Genomic DNA, 18019 nt, shown 5'->3' on the forward strand with positions numbered 1-18019 from the left:
AAAAGGAGATGGCAGCCGAACCCAACAACAATAATGCAAGAAGGATGCTTGGTGATTATACTATACCTACGTCCAAGTTTGATGGAAGAAGCATCTCAATTCCTGCCATTGGAGCAAACAATTTTGAGCTGAAACCTCAATTAGTTGCTCTAATGCAACAGAACTGCAAGTTTCATGGACTTTCATCAGAAGATCCTTACCAGTTCTTAACTGAGTTTTTGCAGATCTGTGAGACTGTTAAGACTAATGGAGTAGATCCTGAAGTCTACAGGCTCATGCTTTTCCCTTTTGCTGTAAGAGACAGAGCTAGAACATGGTTGGACTCTCAACCTAAAGATAGCCTGGACTCCTGGGATAAGCTGGTCACGGCCTTCTTGGCTAAGTTCTTTCCTCTTCAAAAGCTGAGCAAGCTTAGAGTGGATGTTCAGACCTTCAAACAAAAAGATGATGAATCCCTCTATGAAGCTTGGGAAAGATACAAACAGATGACCAAAAGATGTCCTTCTGACATGTTCTCAGAATGAACCATGATAGATATATTCTATTATGGTCTATCTGAGTTCTCTAAGATGTCATTGGACCATTCCGTAGGTGGATCCATTCACCTAAAGAAAACGCCTGCAGAAGCTCAAGAACTTATTGACATGGTTGCAAATAACCAGTTCATGTACACTTCTGAGAGGAATTCTGTGAATAATAGGACGCCTCAAAGGAAGGGAGTTCTTGAAATTGATGCTCTGAATGCCATATTGGCTTAAAACAAAATGTTGACTCATCAAGTCAACATGATTTCTCAAAGTCTGAATGGATGGCAAAATGCATCCAACAGCACTAAAGAGGCATCTTCTAAAGAAGAAGCTTATGATCCTGAAAACCCTACAATGGCAGAGGTAAATTATATGGGTGAATCTTATGGAAACACCTATAATTCATCATGGAGAAATCATCCAAATTTCTCATGGAAGGATCAACAAAAGCCTCAACAAGGCTTTAATAATGGTGGAAGAAATAGGCTCAACAATATCAAGCCTTATCCATCATCCTCTCAGCAACAGATAGAGAATTCTAAACAGAGCACCTCTAAATTAGCAAACTTAGTCTCTGATCTGTCTAAGGCCACTTTAAGTTTCATGAGTGAAATAAGGTCCTCCATTAGAAATTTGGAGGCACAAGTGGGCCAACTGAGTAAGAAAATCACTAAAACTCCTCCTAGTACTCTCCCAAGCAATACAGAAGAGAATCCAAAGAGAGAGTGCAAGGCCATTGATATAGTCAATATAGCCGAATGCAAGGAGAAAGGGGAGGATGTGAGTCCCAATGAGGAAGACCTCATGGGACGTCTCCCAACCAAGAAGGAGTTCCCTATTGAGGACCCAAAGGAATCTGAGGCTCATATAGAGACCATAGAGATTCCATTAAACCTCATTCTACCATTCATGAGCTCTGAAGACTATTCTTCCTCTGAAGAGGATGAAGAGGTAACTGGAGAGCAAGTTGCTCAATATCTAGGAGCTATCATGAAGCTGAATGCCAAGTTATTTGGTAATGAGACTTGGGAAGATGAACCTCCCTTGCTTATTAGCGAACTAGATACATGGGTTCAGCAAACCTTACCTCAAAAGAGACAATATCCTGGAAAATTCTTAATACCCTGTACCATAGGCACCATGACCTTTGAAAAGGCTCTGTGTGACCTGGGGTCAAGCATAAATCTTATGCCACTCTCTGTAATGGAGAAGCTGGGGATCATTGAGGTACAGCCTGCCATATTTTCATTGTAATTGGCAGACAAGTCAGTAAGACAAGCTTATGGATTAGTAGAGGACGTGCTAGTGAAGGTTAAAGGCCTTTACATCCCTGCTGATTTCATAATCTTAGACACTAAGAAGGAGGAGGATGAATGCATCATCCTTGGAAGACCTTTCCTAGCCATAGCAGGAGCTGTGATAGATGTTAACAGAGGAGAATTAGTCCTTCAGTTGAATGGGGACTACCTTGTGTTTAAGATCCAAGGGTGTTTTTCTTTAACAATGGAGAGGAAGCATGAAAAGCTTCTCTCAATACAGAGTCAAACAGAGCCCCCACAATCAAACTCTAAGTTTGGTGTTGGGAGGCCAAAGCCAAACTCTAAATTTGGTGTTGAATCCCCACATTCAAACTCTAAGTTTGGTGTTGGGAGTCTACAACATTGACCTAATCACCTTTGAGGCTCCATGAGAGCCCACTGTCAAGCTAGTGACATTAAAGGAGCGCTTATTGGGAGGCAACCCAATTTTTTTATTTATCTAATTTTATTTTTCTTTTATTGTTCTTTTATGTTTTATTAGGTTCATGATCATATGGAGTCACTAAAAAATACTAAAATTAAAAACAGAATCAAAAACAGCAGAAGAAAAATCACACCCTGGAGGAAGGACTTACTTGCGTTCAAACGCCAATAAGGAGCATCTGGCTGGCGTTCAACGCTAGAACAGAGCATGGATCTGGCGTTGAATGCCAGAAACAAGCAGCATCCTGGCGTTTTAACGCCAGGAATATACCCTGAGGAGAGCTGGCGCTGAACGCCAGAAACATGCTGCATATGGGCGTTGAACGCCCAGAACATGCATCACCTCGGTGTTTAAACGCCGTAATTGCTTGCAAAGGCATTGTACATGCCTAATTGGTGCAGGGATGTAAATCCTTGACACCTCAGGATCTGTGGACCCACAGGATCCCCACCTACAATATTACCCCCTTCACCACTCACATCCATCCACTCTTCCCCATAAAAACCCCACCTACCTTCAAAATTCAAAATTTCCTTCCCACCCAAACCCACCCTAAATGGCCGAACCTACTCCCTCTCCCGTCACTATATAAACCCCTCTATTCTCCTTAAATTTCACACAACACAACTCCCTCTCCTATACCTTGGCCGAATACACCTTTCCCCACTCTCCTCCATATTTTCTCTTCTTCTTCTTCTTTTCTTTCTTCTCTTACTCGAGGACGAGTAATATTCTAAGTTTTGTGTGGTAAAAGCATAAGCTTTTTGTTTTTCCATTACCATTGATGGCACCTAAGGCCGGAGAAACCTCTAGAAAAGGGAAAGGGAAGACAAAAGCTTCCACCTCTGAGTCATGGGAGATGGAAAGATTCATCTCCAAAGCCCATCAAGACCACTTCTATGATGTTGTGGCCAAAAAGAAGGTGATCCCCAAGGTCCCTTTCAAGCTCAAGAAAAATGAGTATCTGGAGATCCGACATGAGATCCAAAGAAGAGGTTGGGAAGTTCTAACCAACCCCATCCAACAAGTCAAAATCTTGATGGTTCAAGAGTTCTATGCCAATGCATGGATCACTAGGAACCATGATCAAAGTATGAATCCGAATCCAAAGAACTATCTTACAATGGTTCGGGGGAAATACTTAGATTTTAGTCCGGAAAATGTGAGGTTGGTATTCAACTTGCCCATGATGCAAGGAGATGCACACCCCTACACAAGAAGGGTCAACTTTGATCAAAGGTTGGACCAAGTCCTTAGGGACATGATGAGCGGATAATTTGTACGCTTTTTGGCATTGTTTTTAGTATGTTTTTAGTATGATGTAGTTAGTTTTTAGTATATTTTTATTAGTTTTTAGCTAAAATTTACTTTTCTGGACTTTACTATGAGTTTGTGTGTTTTTTTGTGATTTCAGGTATTTTCTGGCTGAAATTGAGGGTCCTGAGCAAAAATCTGATTCCGAGACCAAAAAGGACTGCAGATGCTGTTGGATTCTGACCTCCCTGCACTCGAAATGGATTTTCTGGAGCTACAGAAGACCAATTGGCGCGCTCTCAACGGCGTTGGAAATTAGACATCCTGGGCTTTCCAGCAATATATGATAGTCCATACTTTGCTCAAGATTTGATGGCCCAAACCGGCGTGACAAATCAGCCTCAGAAATTCCAGCGTTAAACGCTGGAACTGGCATAAAACTTGGAGTTAAACGCCCAAACTGGCATGAAAGCTGGCGTTTAACTCCAAAAAAGGTCTCTACACGAAAATGCTTCATTGCTCAGCCCAAGCACACACCAAGTGGACCCAGAAGTGGATTTTTACGTCATTTACTCATTTCTGTATACCCTAGGTTACTAGTTTACTATTAATAGGATCTTTTGACATTGTATCTGAACCTCATGACACTTTACACGTTTTCTTTGTGTACTTTTCACGGCATGAGTCTCTAAACCCCATGGTTGGGGGTGAGGAGCTCTGCTGTGTCTTGATGGATTAATGCAATTACTACTGTTTCTCATTCAATCATGCTTGCTTCCATTCTAAGGTAATACTTGTTCTTAATCCGGATGAATGTGATGATCCGTGACAATCATCATCATTCTCAACTATGAACGTGTGCCTGACAACCACCTCCGTTCTACCTTAGACTAAGTAGTTATCTCTTGGATTCTTTAATCGGAATCTTCGTGGTATAAGCTAGAATTGATGGCGGCATTCAAGAGAATCCGGAAGGTCTAAACCTTGTCTGTGGTATTCTGAGTAGGATTCAATGATTGAATGACTGTGACGTGCTTCAAACTCCTAGCAGGCGGGGCGTTAGTGACAGACGCAAAAGAATCACTGGATTCTATTCCGGCCTGACCGAGAACCGACAGATGAATTCCACATGCTGTGACAAAGCATTAGCAATCGTTTTCACTGAGAGGATGGGAGGTAGCCATTGACAACGGTGAAACCCTACATACAACTTGCCATGGAAGGAGACTTGCGTGCTTGAAGAAGAAGACAGTAGGAAAGCAGAGATTCAGAAGATGGAGCATCTCCAAACCTCAACCTATTCTCCATTACTGCAAAACAAGTAATTATTTCATGTTCTTTTGCTTTTCACAATCAATCCTGATAATTTCTGATATCCTGACTAAGATTTACAAGATAACCATAGCTTGCTTCAAGCCGACAATCTCCGTGGGATCGACCCTTGCTCACGCAAGGTATTACTTGGACGACCCAGTGCACTTGCTGGTTAGTTGTGCGGAGTTGCAAAAGTGTGATTGCAATTTCGTGCACCAAGTTTTTGGCGCCGTTGCCGGGGATTGTTGAGTTTGGACAACTGACGGCTTATCTTGTTGCTTAGATTAGGACTGTTTTATTTTTGTTGGTTTGGAGTCTTTTAGTTGAGTCTAGTTTCATATTCTAAGTTTGGTGTCAATTGCATGCTTTTGTTTTTCTTTTAATTTTCAATTTTTGCATGTTCTTAGTCCCTTTTTGATTCATAAAAATTCTAAGTTTGGTGTCCTCTTTGTGTTTTTCCCTTAAAGATTTTCGAAAACTGTGTGTTTGATTTTCTAAAAATTTTAAGTTTGGTGTCTTTTTGTGTTTTTCTCTTTCCTCTTTTCAAAATCAAATCTTTTTCATAAAAATTTTTCAATCATATCTTTCTAATTGCTTTTCTCAAAATCTTTTTAATTAACTCATTGATTCAGTTTTCAATTTGCTTTGATCTTATTTTCTTTTTGATTTTCGAATTTTTATTTTAATTTTATTTTGTTTTATTCTATTTTTTTCGTAAATTCAAAAAAAAAAAAACAAAATTTATCTCCTTGCAATCATCATCATTTCCCTTTTGTCCATTATGGACTTAAGTGGGATTAATCAGTCCAAGAGGACTCTGGGGTCATATGCTAACCCCATTACAGCTGCATATGGGAGTAGCATCTGTACACCCCCCATCAAAGCAAGCAGCTTTGAACTAAATCCTCAACTCATTATCATAGTGCAGCAAAACTGCCAGTATTCCGGTCTTCCACAGGAAGAACCTACTGAGTTTCTGGCACAGTTTTTACAAATTACTGACACAGTACATGATAAAGAGGTAGATCAGGATGTCTACAGACTATTACTGTTTCCATTTGCTGTAAAAGATCAAGCTAAAAGGTGGTTGAATAACCAACCTACAGCAAGCATAAAGACATGGAAACAGTTGTCAGACAAATTCCTGAATCATTTTTACCCTCCAAAAAGGATGACACAGTTAAGGCTGGACATCCAAGGCTTTAAACAAGAGGATAATGAATCCCTTTATAATGCCTGGGAGAGGTATAGAGGTATGCTAAGGAAATGTCCCTCTGCAATGTTTTCAGAGTGGGTACAGTTAGACATCTTCTACTATGGGCTTACAGAAAAAGCTCAGATGTCTTTAGACCACTCAGCTGGTGGATCTATACACATGAGGAAGACAATTGAAGAAGCTCAAGAGCTTATAGACACTGTTGCTAGAAACCAATATTTGTACTCTAGCAATGAGTTCTCTCCAAAAGAGGAAGTCATGGCAGTAGTCAATGACCCTAATCCTCAAGAACAGATAAATGAGCTTAATCAACAATTGCTCCTGATGACAGAACAGTTAGCAGACTTTAAAGAGATGCTCTATGAAACTAAAGTTGCTAACAAGAGCATAGAACTGCAGTTGAATCAAGCAAAATAGCAAATATCTAAACAGATAACAGAGGAATGTCAAGCAGTTCAATTGAGGAGTGGGAAGACCCTGAATAACACTGCTCAAAAGAGTAAAAAGCCAAACAAGGAACAATTGACAGAGGACAACCAAACCACTGTTCAAAATCCCTCTGAGGACAGTAAGAGCCCAGAGAGGAATGCTATTGGCGTTCAAACGCTAGAAAGGGAAGGAAAGCTGGCGTTAAACGCCCATTCCTTGCCCAGTTCTGGCGTTCAAACGCCAGAAAAGGGGGAAAAGTTGGCGTTAAACGCCCAATTTCCACCCAATCCTGGCGTTCAGACGCCTAGGGAAAATCAGACACCTAAGAGTGCTGACAGTAATCCCTCTAACAAGGCTTCTTCAACCACTTCTGTAAGGAATAATCCTGCAGCATCCAAGGTTGAAGAATATAAAGCCAAAATGCCTTATCCTCAAAAACTCCGCCAAGCGGAGCAGGATAAGCAATTTGCCCGCTTTGCAGACTATCTAAGGACTCTTGAAATAAAGATTCCGTTTGCAGAGGCACTTGAGCAAATACCTTCTTATGCTAAATTCATGAAAGAAATCTTAAGTCATAAGAAGGATTGGAGAGAAACTGAAAAAGTGTTTCTCACTGAAGAATGCAGTGCAGTCATATTAAAGAGCTTACCAGAAAAGCTTCAAGATCCAGGGAGCTTTATGATACCATGCACATTAGAAGGTGCTTGCACCAAGACAGCTCTATGTGATCTTGGAGCAAGCAACAATCTAATACCTGCATCCACTATCAGAAAGCTTGGGTTGACTGGAGAAGTCAAACCAACCCGGATATGCCTCCAACTTGCTGATGGCTCCATTAAATACCCATCAGGCATAATTGAGGACATGATTGTCAAGGTTGGCCCATTTGCCTTTCCAACTGACTTTGTGGTGCTGGAAATGGAGGAGCACAAGAGTGCAACTCTCATTCTAGGAAGACCCTTCCTAGCAACTGGACGAACTCTCATTGATGTACAAAAAGGGGAAGTCACCTTGAGAGTCAATGAGGATGAGTTCAAGTTGAATGCTGTAAAAGCTATGTAGCATCCAGACACACCAAATGACTGCATGGGCGCTGACATTATTGACTCTCTGGTAGAAGAGATCAATATGGCTGAAAGCCTAGAATCAGAGCTTGAGGACATCTTCAAAGATGCTCAACCTGATCAAGAAGAACTAGAGGAGGCAAAGGAATTTTCGAAAATTCCTCAGGAGGAGGATAAGCCTCCCAAGCCTGAACTCAAACCACTACCACCATCCCTGAAATATGCATTTCTGGGAGAGGGTGACACTTTTACAGTGATTATAAGCTCTGCTTTAAATTCACAGGAAGAGGAAGCACTGATTCAAGTGCTAAGGACACACAAGACAGCTCTTGGGTGGTCCATAAGTGATCTTAAGGGTATTAGCCCAGCTAGATGCATGCACAAGATCCTATTGGAGGATAATGCCAAACCAGTGGTCCAACCACAGAGGAGGCTAAATCCTGCCATGAAGGAGGTGGTGCAGAAAGAAGTCACTAAATTACTAGAGGCTGGGATTATTTATCCTATTTCTGACAGCCCCTGGGTGAGCCCTGTCCAAGTTGTTCCCAAAAAGGGAGGCATGACAGTGGTTCATAATGAAAAAAATGAACTGGTTCCTACTAGGACAGTCACAGGGTGGCGCATGTGTATTGACTACAGAAGGCTCAATACAGCCACCAGAAAGGATCATTTTCCTTTACCATTCATAGACCAAATGCTAGAAAGACTAGCTGGCCATGATTATTACTGCTTTTTGGATGGCTATTCAGGCTACAACCAAATTGCAGTGGACCCTCAGGACCAAGAGAAAACAGCATTCACTTGCCCTTCTGGTGTGTTTGCCTATAGGAGGATGCCTTTTGGTCTGTGCAATGCACCTGCAACCTTTCAGAGGTGCATGCTCTCTATCTTCTCAGATATGGTAGAGAAATTTCTGGAAGTCTTCATGGATGACTTCTCAGTATATGGAGACTCATTCAGCTCCTGTCTTAATCACCTAGCCCTTGTCCTGAAAAGATGCCAAGAGACTAACCTGGTTTTGAACTGTGAGAAATGTCACTTTATGGTGACTGAAGGGATTGTCCTTGGGCACAAAATTTCAAGCAGAGGGATAGAGGTGGATAAGGCAAAGGTAGAGGTAATTGAAAAATTACCACCACCTGCCAATGTTAAGGCAATCAGAAGTTTTCTGGGGCATGCAGGATTCTACAGAAGGTTTATAAAGGATTTTTCGAAAATTGCAAAACCTCTGAGTAACCTGTTAGCTGCAGACACACCATTTGTATTTGACACACAGTGTCTGCAAGCATTTGAGACCCTGAAAGCTAAGCTGGTCACAGCACCAGTCATCTCTGCACCAAATTGGACATTACCATTTGAACTAATGTGTGATGCCAGTGACCATGCCATTGGTGCAGTGTTGGGACAGAGGCATAACAAGCTTCTGCACGTCATTTACTATGCCAGCCGTGTTCTAAATGACGCACAGAAGAACTACACAACCACAGAAAAAGAGTTACTTGCAGTGGTCTATGCCATTGACAAGTTTAGATCCTACCTAGTGGGGTCCAAAGTGGTTGTGTACACTGACCATGCTGCTCTTAAATACTTACTCACAAAGCAGGATTCAAAACCCAGGCTTATAAGATGGGTGTTGCTTCTGCAAGAGTTTGATATAGAAATAAGAGACAGAAAAGGGACAGACAACCAAGTAGCTGATCATCTGTCCCGAATAGAACCAGTAGCTGGGGCGTCCCTCCCTTCTACTGAGATTTCTGAGACTTTCCCAGATGAGCAACTCTTTGCCATTCAGGAAGCTCCATGGTTTGCAGACATTGCAAACTATAAAGCTGTGAGGTTCATACCCCAGGAGTACAGCAGAGTGCAAAGAAAGAAATTAATTTCAGATGCCAAGTACTACCTCTGGGATGAACCATATCTCTTTAAGAGATGTGCTGACGGAGTGATCCGCAGGTGTGTACCCAGAGAAGAAGCACAAAGGATCCTATGGCACTGCCATGGATCACAGTATGGAGGACATTTTGGAAGTGAGCGAACAGCCACTAAAGTCCTCCAATGTGGCTTCTACTGGCCTACTCTCTATAAAGATTCCCGAGAGTTTGTGCGTAACTGTGACAGTTGCCAAAGAGCTGGTAACTAGCCTCATGGATATGCCATGCCTCAACAAGGGATATTAGAGATAGAATTGTTTGATGTATGGGGAATTGACTTCATGGGACCATTCCCACCATCATACTCAAACACTTACATTCTGGTGGCAGTAGACTATGTATCTAAGTGGGTAGAAGCAATTGCTACACCCACTAATGATACCAAGACCGTGCTGAGATTCCTCCAGAAAAACATCTTCAGCAGATTTAGGGTTCCCAGAGTACTAATCAGTGACGGGGGCACTCATTTCTGCAACAAACAGCTATACTCTGCTATGGTTAGATATGGAATTAGCCACAAAGTGGCAACTCCGTATCATCCACAGACAAATGGGCAAGCTGAAGTCTCTAACAGAGAGCTAAAGAAAATCCTGGAACGGACTGTTATAGCCCGAAGAAAGGATTGGGCAAAGAGCTTGGATGATGCTCTGTGGGCATACAGAACAGCATTCAAGACTCCTATAGGAACCTCTCCATACCAACTGGTGTATGGGAAGGCCTGTCATTTGCCTGTGGAACTGGAACACAAAGCCTACTGGGCAACCAGATTCCTAAACATGGATGCACAGTTAGCTGGTGAAAAAAGACTGCTCCAGCTGAATGAGCTAGAGGAGTTCAGACTCAATGCCTTTGAAAATGCAAAAATTTATAAGGAAAAGACAAAGAAATGGCATGACAAGAAGTTGTCAACCAGAGTCTTTGAGCCAGGACAAAAAGTCCTGCTCTTCAACTCTAGGCTCAGACTGTTTCCAGGAAAACTCAAATCCCGATGGAGGGGTCCGTATGTGATTACAGGAGTGTCACCATATGGATATGTTGAGCTTCAGGATATTGATTCTGACAAGAAGTTCATTGTTAACGGACAGAGAATCAAGCATTATCTTGAAGGCAACTTTGAGCAGGAATGCTCAAAACTGAGACTTGAGTGATTCTCAGTGAAGGTCCAGCTAAAGACAGTAAAGAAGCGCTTGCTGGGAGGCAACCCAGTCATTAGTAGGTTGTATGAATTGTTCTTACAGAGGCAAGTATCAAAAATGAAGGAATTCACAGAGTTATAGAAGGATTCAGCTCAAAAAGCAGAGAAAAAGAGCTTACTGGCGAAAAAACGCCAGTAAGGGGCATTTTGGGCGTTAAACGCCAGAATGGGCACCATTCTGGGCGTTTAACGCCAGGAATGGTGCCATTTTGGGCGTTAAACGCCCAGAATGGTGCCCATTCTGGGCGTTTAACGCCAGGTGTGCAGCATCCTGGGCGTTCAGAAAAACGCCCAGTGAGGAAGGATTTCTGCCTGGCTGGGCGTTAAACGCCCAAAAGGGGCACCAAATGGGCGTTAAACGCCAGAATGGGTGCCATTCTGGGCGTTTAACGCCAGTAAGGTGGGGGGACCACAATTTTGTTTTCAACTCAGATTTTTTCAAACTTTCCTTTCCTTTCCCATATTTTTCTACAAAACACATTTCAATCTCTCATCATTCACTTTCAAATTTTCAAAAATTTAAAATCATTCCTCAAATCTTCCAAATCATTCCCAAATTTTGTTCAAAAACTCACCCTTCTTTCAATTCCTTTCCATATCTCCTCAAATCTCCTTTCAAATTTTTCTTTTTTCGAAAATCTCTCCCCCCACTCTATAAATAAACGTTTGCCACCCCTCATTCCCCACACCATTCGAATTTCCTCTCCCTCTCTCTCTCTTCTCTTCTTTCTTTTCTTTTTGCTTGAGGACAAGCAAACCTCTAAGTTTGGTGTGCTTTTCCGTGATCACTAAGCCAAGATTCATCAAGATCATGGCTCCTAAAGGAAAACAAACCAATTTAAGAGGAAAGAAAGAGAATAATCCAAAGAATCTTTGGAATCAAGAGAAGTTCTTAACCAAAGAACATGAAGACCATGATCACAAAATAATGGGTCTGAGGTCAGTGATCCCGGAAGTTAGATTTGATCTGAAAGAAGATAAATATCCGGGGATCCAAGAGCAAATTTGAAACAGAGGATGGGAAGTTCTGACCAATCCTGAAACAAAGGTTGGAAGGAACATGGTTCAGGAATTCTACTCCAATCTGTGGCTAACAGATAAGCAAAGAATGACTGGAACTGCTTACCATACCTACAGAACCATGGTCAGAGGGAAAGTTATGTACTTCCATCTGGACAAAATAAGAGAAATCTTCAAACTACCTCAACTGCAAGATAATCCTGATTCCTTCAATAGGAGGATGGTGAGAGTAGATAAAGGGTTGGATCAAGTTCTAGAGGACATATGCCTCCCTGGGACTAAGTGGATAACCAATTCAAAGGGTGTCCCAAACCAACTCAAGAGGGGAGACCTCAAACCAATTACAAGAGGTTGGCTAGACTTTATTGGGCGTTCCATATTGCCCACTAGCAACCGTTCGGAGGTCACCATCAAGAGAGCAGTGATGATTCATTGCATTATGCTTGGAAAAGAAGTGGAGGTCCATCATGTGATTGCTTGTGAGATCTACACAATTGCAAATAAGAATTCCACTGAAGCCAAATTGGCTTACCCAAGCTTGATCTCCTTGCTCTGTAAGGAGGCTGGGGTGAAGATGGGAGTAGATGAGTTCATACCCATTGAACACCCAATCACCAAGAAGTCAATGGAAGGACAAGTGCAAGACAACTCTATCAAGAGGAGGGCGCAGGAATTCCTCCCTGAATTTCCAAGAATTGACTACTGGACCAGCCTAGAAGCATCTATCACCAAGTTGCAAGAGACTATGGAGCAACTGAAGGAAGAACAGCAGAATCAGAACTGCATGCTTTGCAAATTGCTGAAGGAACAAGAGAAGCAGGGGCGTGAACTCTAAGAGATGAAACGCCAAAAGTTCTCCTCTCAAGTTGAGGGAGCATCCACTTCTCAAAATCAAGGTTGTTGAGTCCTAACTCTGTGAAAACCTCTATCATTAGGAGCCTATGTTTTTGCATTTTCTTTCTCTTTTGTTTTGTTTTCTATTTTTATTTTTTTTTAGTCTTATATCTATTTTTGAGTCTTGTTCTTAATTCATAATTGATAAAATTGAAATTTTATGCCTTAAAGATATGAATGTCCTATGAATCCATCACCTCTCTTAAATGAAAAATGCTTTAATCACAAAAGAACAAGAAGTACAGGATTTCGAAAATTATCATTGAAACTAGTTGAATTAGTTTGATGTGGTGACAATACTTTTTGCTTTCTGAATGAATGCTTGAACAGTGCATATGTCTCTTGAATTTGTTGTTTTGAGAATGTTAAAATTGTTGGCTCTTGAAAGAATGAGGAAAAAGAAAACTGTTATTGAGGATCTAAAATCATTAGACTGATTCTTGAAGCAAGAAAAAGCAGTGGATACAAAAAAAAATTTCGAAAAAAAAAAGAGAAGAAGAAAAGAAAAAGAAAAAGAAAGAAATAAAGTTGTGATCCAAGGCAAAAAGAGTGTGCTTAAGAACCCTGGACACCTCTAATTGGGGACTCTAGCAAAGCTGGGTCATAATCTGAAAAGGTTCACCCAATTATGTGTCTGTGGCATGTATGTATCCGGTGGTAATACTGGAAGATAGAGTGCTTTGGGCCACAGCCAAGACTCATACACTAGCTATGTTCAAGAATCATTATGCTCAACTAAGAGAATCAATAACACTATCTGAGTTCTGAGTTCTTATAGATGCCAATCATTCTGAACTTCAAGGGATAGAGTGAGATGCCAAAACTGTTCGGAGGCAAAAAGCTACTAGTCCCGCTCATCTAATTGAAGCTATGTTTCCTTGGTATTTTGGAGTCTATAGTATATTCTCTTCTTTTTATCCTATTTTGATTTTCAGTTGCTTGGGGACAAGCAACAATTTAAGTTTGGTATTGTGATGAGCGGATAATTTGTACGCTTTTTGGCATTGTTTTTAGTATGTTTTTAGTATGATGTAGTTAGTTTTTAGTATATTTTTATTAGTTTTTAGCTAAAATTCACTTTTCTGGACTTTACTATGAGTTTGTGTGTTTTTCTGTGATTTCAGGTATTTTCTGGCTGAAATTGAGGGTCCTGAGCAAAAATCTGATTCCGAGACCAAAAAGGACTGCAGATGCTGTTGGATTCTGACCTCCCTGCACTCGAAGTGGATTTTCTGGAGCTACAGAAGCCCAATTGGCGCGCTCTCAACGGCTTTGGAAAGTAGACATCCTGGGCTTTCCAGCAATATATGATAGTCCATACTTTGCCCAAGATTTGATGGCCCAAACCGGCGTGACAAATCAGCCTCAGAAATTCCAGCGTTAAACGCTGGAACTGGCATAAAACTTGGAGTTAAACGCCCAAACTGGCATGAAAGCTGGCGTTTAACTCCAGAAAAGGTCTCTACACGAAAATGCTTCATTGCTCAGCCCAAGCACACACCAAGTGGACCCAGAAGTGGATTTTTACGTCATTTACTCATTTCTGTATACCCTAGGTTACTAGTTTACTATTAATAGGATCTTTTGACATTGTATCTGAACCTCATGACACTTTACACGTTTTCTTTGTGTACTTTCCACGGCATGAGTCTCTAAACCCCATGGTTGGGGGTGAGGAGCTCTGCTGTGTCTTGATGGATTAATGCAATTACTACTGTTTCTCATTCAATCATGCTTGCTTCCATTCTAAGATAATACTTGTTCTTAATCCGGATGAATGTGATGATCCGTGACAATCATCATCATTCTCAACTATGAACGTGTGCCTGACAACCACCTCCGTTCTACCTTAGACTAAGTAGTTATCTCTTGGATTCTTTAATCGGAATCTTCGTGGTATAAGCTAGAATTGATGGCGGCATTCAAGAGAATCCGGAAGGTCTAAACCTTGTCTGTGGTATTCTGAGTAGGATTCAATGATTGAATGACTGTGACGTGCTTCAAACTCCTAGCAGGCGGGGTGTTAGTGACAGACGCAAAAGAATCACTGGATTCTATTCCGGCCTGACCGAGAACCGACAGATGAATTCCGCATGCTGTGACAGAGCATTAGCAATCGTTTTCACTGAGAGGATGGGAGGTAGCCATTGACAACGGTGAAACCCTACATACAGCTTGCCATGGAAGGAGACTTGCGTGCTTGAAGAAGAAGACAGTAGGAAAGCAGAGATTCAGAAGATGGAGCATCTCCAAACCTCAACCTATTCTCCATTACTGCAAAACAAGTAATTATTTCATGTTCTTTTGCTTTTCACAATCAATCCTGATAATTTCTGATATACTGACTAAGATTTACAAGATAACCATAGCTTGCTTCAAGCCGACAATCTCCGTGGGATCGACCCTTGCTCACGCAAGGTATTACTTGGACGACCCAGTGCACTTGCTGGTTAGTTGTGCGGAGTTGCAAAAGTGTGATTGCAATTTCGTGCACCAGGACATATGTGTCAAAGGAGCCCAATGGAAAAGAGACTCTAAAGGCAAGTCGATTCAATTAAGAAGACTGAACCTCAAACCTGTGGCTAGAGGATGGTTGTAGTTCATCCAACGCTCCATCATCCCCACTAGCAACCGATCTGAAGTTACTGTGGATCGGGCCATCATGATTCATAACATCATGAATGGAGAGGAAGTAGAAATTCATGAAGTTATCTCCCTTGAATTCTACAAAATAGCCAAAAATTCCTCTACCTTGGCAAGGCTAGCTTTTCCTCATCTTATTTGCCATCTATGTTAGTTAGTTGGAGTCATCATAAAAGGAGACATCCCCATTGAGGAGGACAAGCCCATCACTAAGAAAAGGATGGAGCAAACAAGAGAACCCACTCATGGAACCCAAGAGACGCATGAGGAAGCTCATCACCAAGAAATCCCGGAGATGCCTCAAGGGATGCACTTTCCTCCCAACAACTATTGGGAACAACTCAACACTTCTCTTGAAGATTTGAGTTACAATATGGATCAATTAAGGGTGGAACATCAAGAGCACTCCATTATTCTCCATGAAATTAGAGAAGATCAAAGAGCAATGAGGGAGGAGCAACAAAGGCAAGGAAGAGACATAGAAGAACTCAAGGACATCATTGGTTCTTCAAGAAGAAAGCACCACCATCACTAAGGTAGATTCATTCCTTGTTCATATTTTTTCTGTTTTTCGGTTTATATGCTTATTATGTCATCTATATTTGTGTCTCTGTTACATGATCATTAGTATTTAGTAACTATGTCTTAAGGCTATGAATAATTCCATGAATCCTTCACCTCTCTTAAATGAAAAATGTTTTTAATTCAAAAGAACAAGAAGTACATGAGTTTCGAATTTATCCTTGAATTTATTTTAATTATATTGATGTGGTGACAATACTTTTTGTTTTCTGAATGAATGCTTTAACAGTGCATATTTTTTATCTTGTTGTTTATGAATGTTAAAATTGTTGGCTCTTAAAAGAATGATGAACAAAGAGAAATACTATTGATAATCTGAAAAATCATGAAATTGATTCTTGAAGCAAGAAAAAGCAGTGAAAAAGCAAAAGTCTACGAAAAAAATTGGCGAAAAAAATTAAATAGAAAGAAAAAGAAAAAGCAAGTAGAAAAAGCCAATAGCCCTTAAAACCAAAAGGCAAGGGTAAAAAGGATCCAAGACTTTGAGCATCAATGGATAGGAGGGCCCAAGGAAATAAAATACAGGCCTAAGCGGCTAAATCAAGCTGTCCCTAACCATGTGCTTGTGGCATGCAGGTCCAAGTGAAAAGCTTGAGACTGAGTGGTTAAAGTCATGATCCAAAGACAAAAAAGTGTGCTTAAGAGCTCTGGACACCTCTAACTGGGGACTTTAGCAAAGCTGAGTCACAATCTGAAAAGGTTCACCCAGCTATGTGTCTGTGGCATTTATGTATCCGGTGGTAATACTAGAAAACAAAGTGCTTAGGGCCACGGCCAAGACTCATGAAAGTAGCTGTGTTCAAGAATCAACAAACTTAACTAGGAGAATCAATAACACTATCTGAAATTCTAAGTTCCTATAGATGCCAATCATTCTAAACTTCAAAGGAGAAAGTGAGATGCCAAAACTGTTCAGAAGCAAAAAAAAGCTACTAGTCCCGCTCATCTAATTAGAACTAATATTCATTGATAGTTTGAGATTTATAGTATATTCTCTTCTTTTTATCCTAATTGATTTTCAGTTGCTTGGGGTCAAGCAACAATTTAAGTTTGGTGTTGTGATGAGCGGATAATTTATACGCTTTTTGGCATTATTTTTAGGTAGTTTTTAGTCTGATCTAGTTACTTTTAGGGATATTTTCATTAGTTTTTAGGCTAAATTCACATTTCTGGACTTTATTATGAGTTTCTATATTTTTCTGTGATTTCACGTATTTTCTGGCTGAAATTGAGGGACCTAAGCAAAACTCTGATAAGAGGCTGACAAAGGACTGCTGATGCTGTTGGAATCTGACCTTCCTGCACTCGAAATAAATTTTCTTGAGCTACAGAACTCCAAATGGCATGCTCTAAACGGAGTTGGAAAGTAGACATCTAGAGCTTTCCAGCAATATATAATAATCTATAATTTATTCGAGATTAGATGACGTAAACTGGCACTCAACGCCAATTCCATGCTGCATTCTGGAGTCAAACGCCAGAAACACGTCACGAACCAGAGTTGAACGCCAAAAACACGTTACAACTTGGCGTTCAACTCCAAGATAAGCCTCATCTCGTGTAAAGATCAAGTTCAGCCCAAGCACACACCAAGTGGGCCCCGGAAGTGGATTTATGCATCAATTACTTACTTCTGTAAACCCTAGTAGCTAGTTTAGTATAAATAGAACATTTTACTATTGTATTAGACGTCTTTGGATTGGTCTTTGATTGTAAGGTCTTTGACCATTCGGTCTTTTGATCACATTTTGGGGGGCTGGCCTCTCGACCATGCCTGAACCTTCATCACTTATGTATTTTCAACGGTGGAGTTTCTACACACCATAGATTAAGGGTGTGGAGCTCTGCTGTACCTCGAGTTTTAATGCAATTACTACTATTTTCTATTCAATTCGATTTATTCCTGTTCCAAGATATTCGTTGCACTTCACCATGATGAATGTGGTGATCTGTGACACTCACCATCATTCTCACCTATGAACGAGCATGACTGACAACCACTTCCGTTCTACCTTAGACCGAGCGCATATCTCTTGGATTTCTTAATCAGAATCTTTGTGGTATAAGCTAGAATTGATGGCGGCATTCATGGGAATCCGAAAAGTTTAACCTTGTCTGTGGTATTCCGAGTAGGATTCCGGGATTGAATGACTGTGACGAGCTTCAAACTCTCGGTTGTTGGGCGTGATTACAAACGCAAAAGAATC

General features: G+C 41.0%; 1 non-coding gene across 1 annotated transcript; it reads right to left on the reverse strand.

Annotated features, from left to right (window-relative positions):
- Nucleotides 1–407: 407 nt before the first annotated feature.
- Nucleotides 408–511, reverse strand: LOC112700492 (small nucleolar RNA R71). The gene has a single exon (XR_003153401.1). It is a non-coding gene; the product is annotated as a small nucleolar RNA R71 (small nucleolar RNA).
- Nucleotides 512–18019: the final 17508 nt, after the last annotated feature.

This window comes from Arachis hypogaea, chromosome 6 (assembly GCF_003086295.3).
Source record: "Arachis hypogaea cultivar Tifrunner chromosome 6, arahy.Tifrunner.gnm2.J5K5, whole genome shotgun sequence".
NCBI lineage: Eukaryota > Viridiplantae > Streptophyta > Magnoliopsida > Fabales > Fabaceae > Arachis > Arachis hypogaea.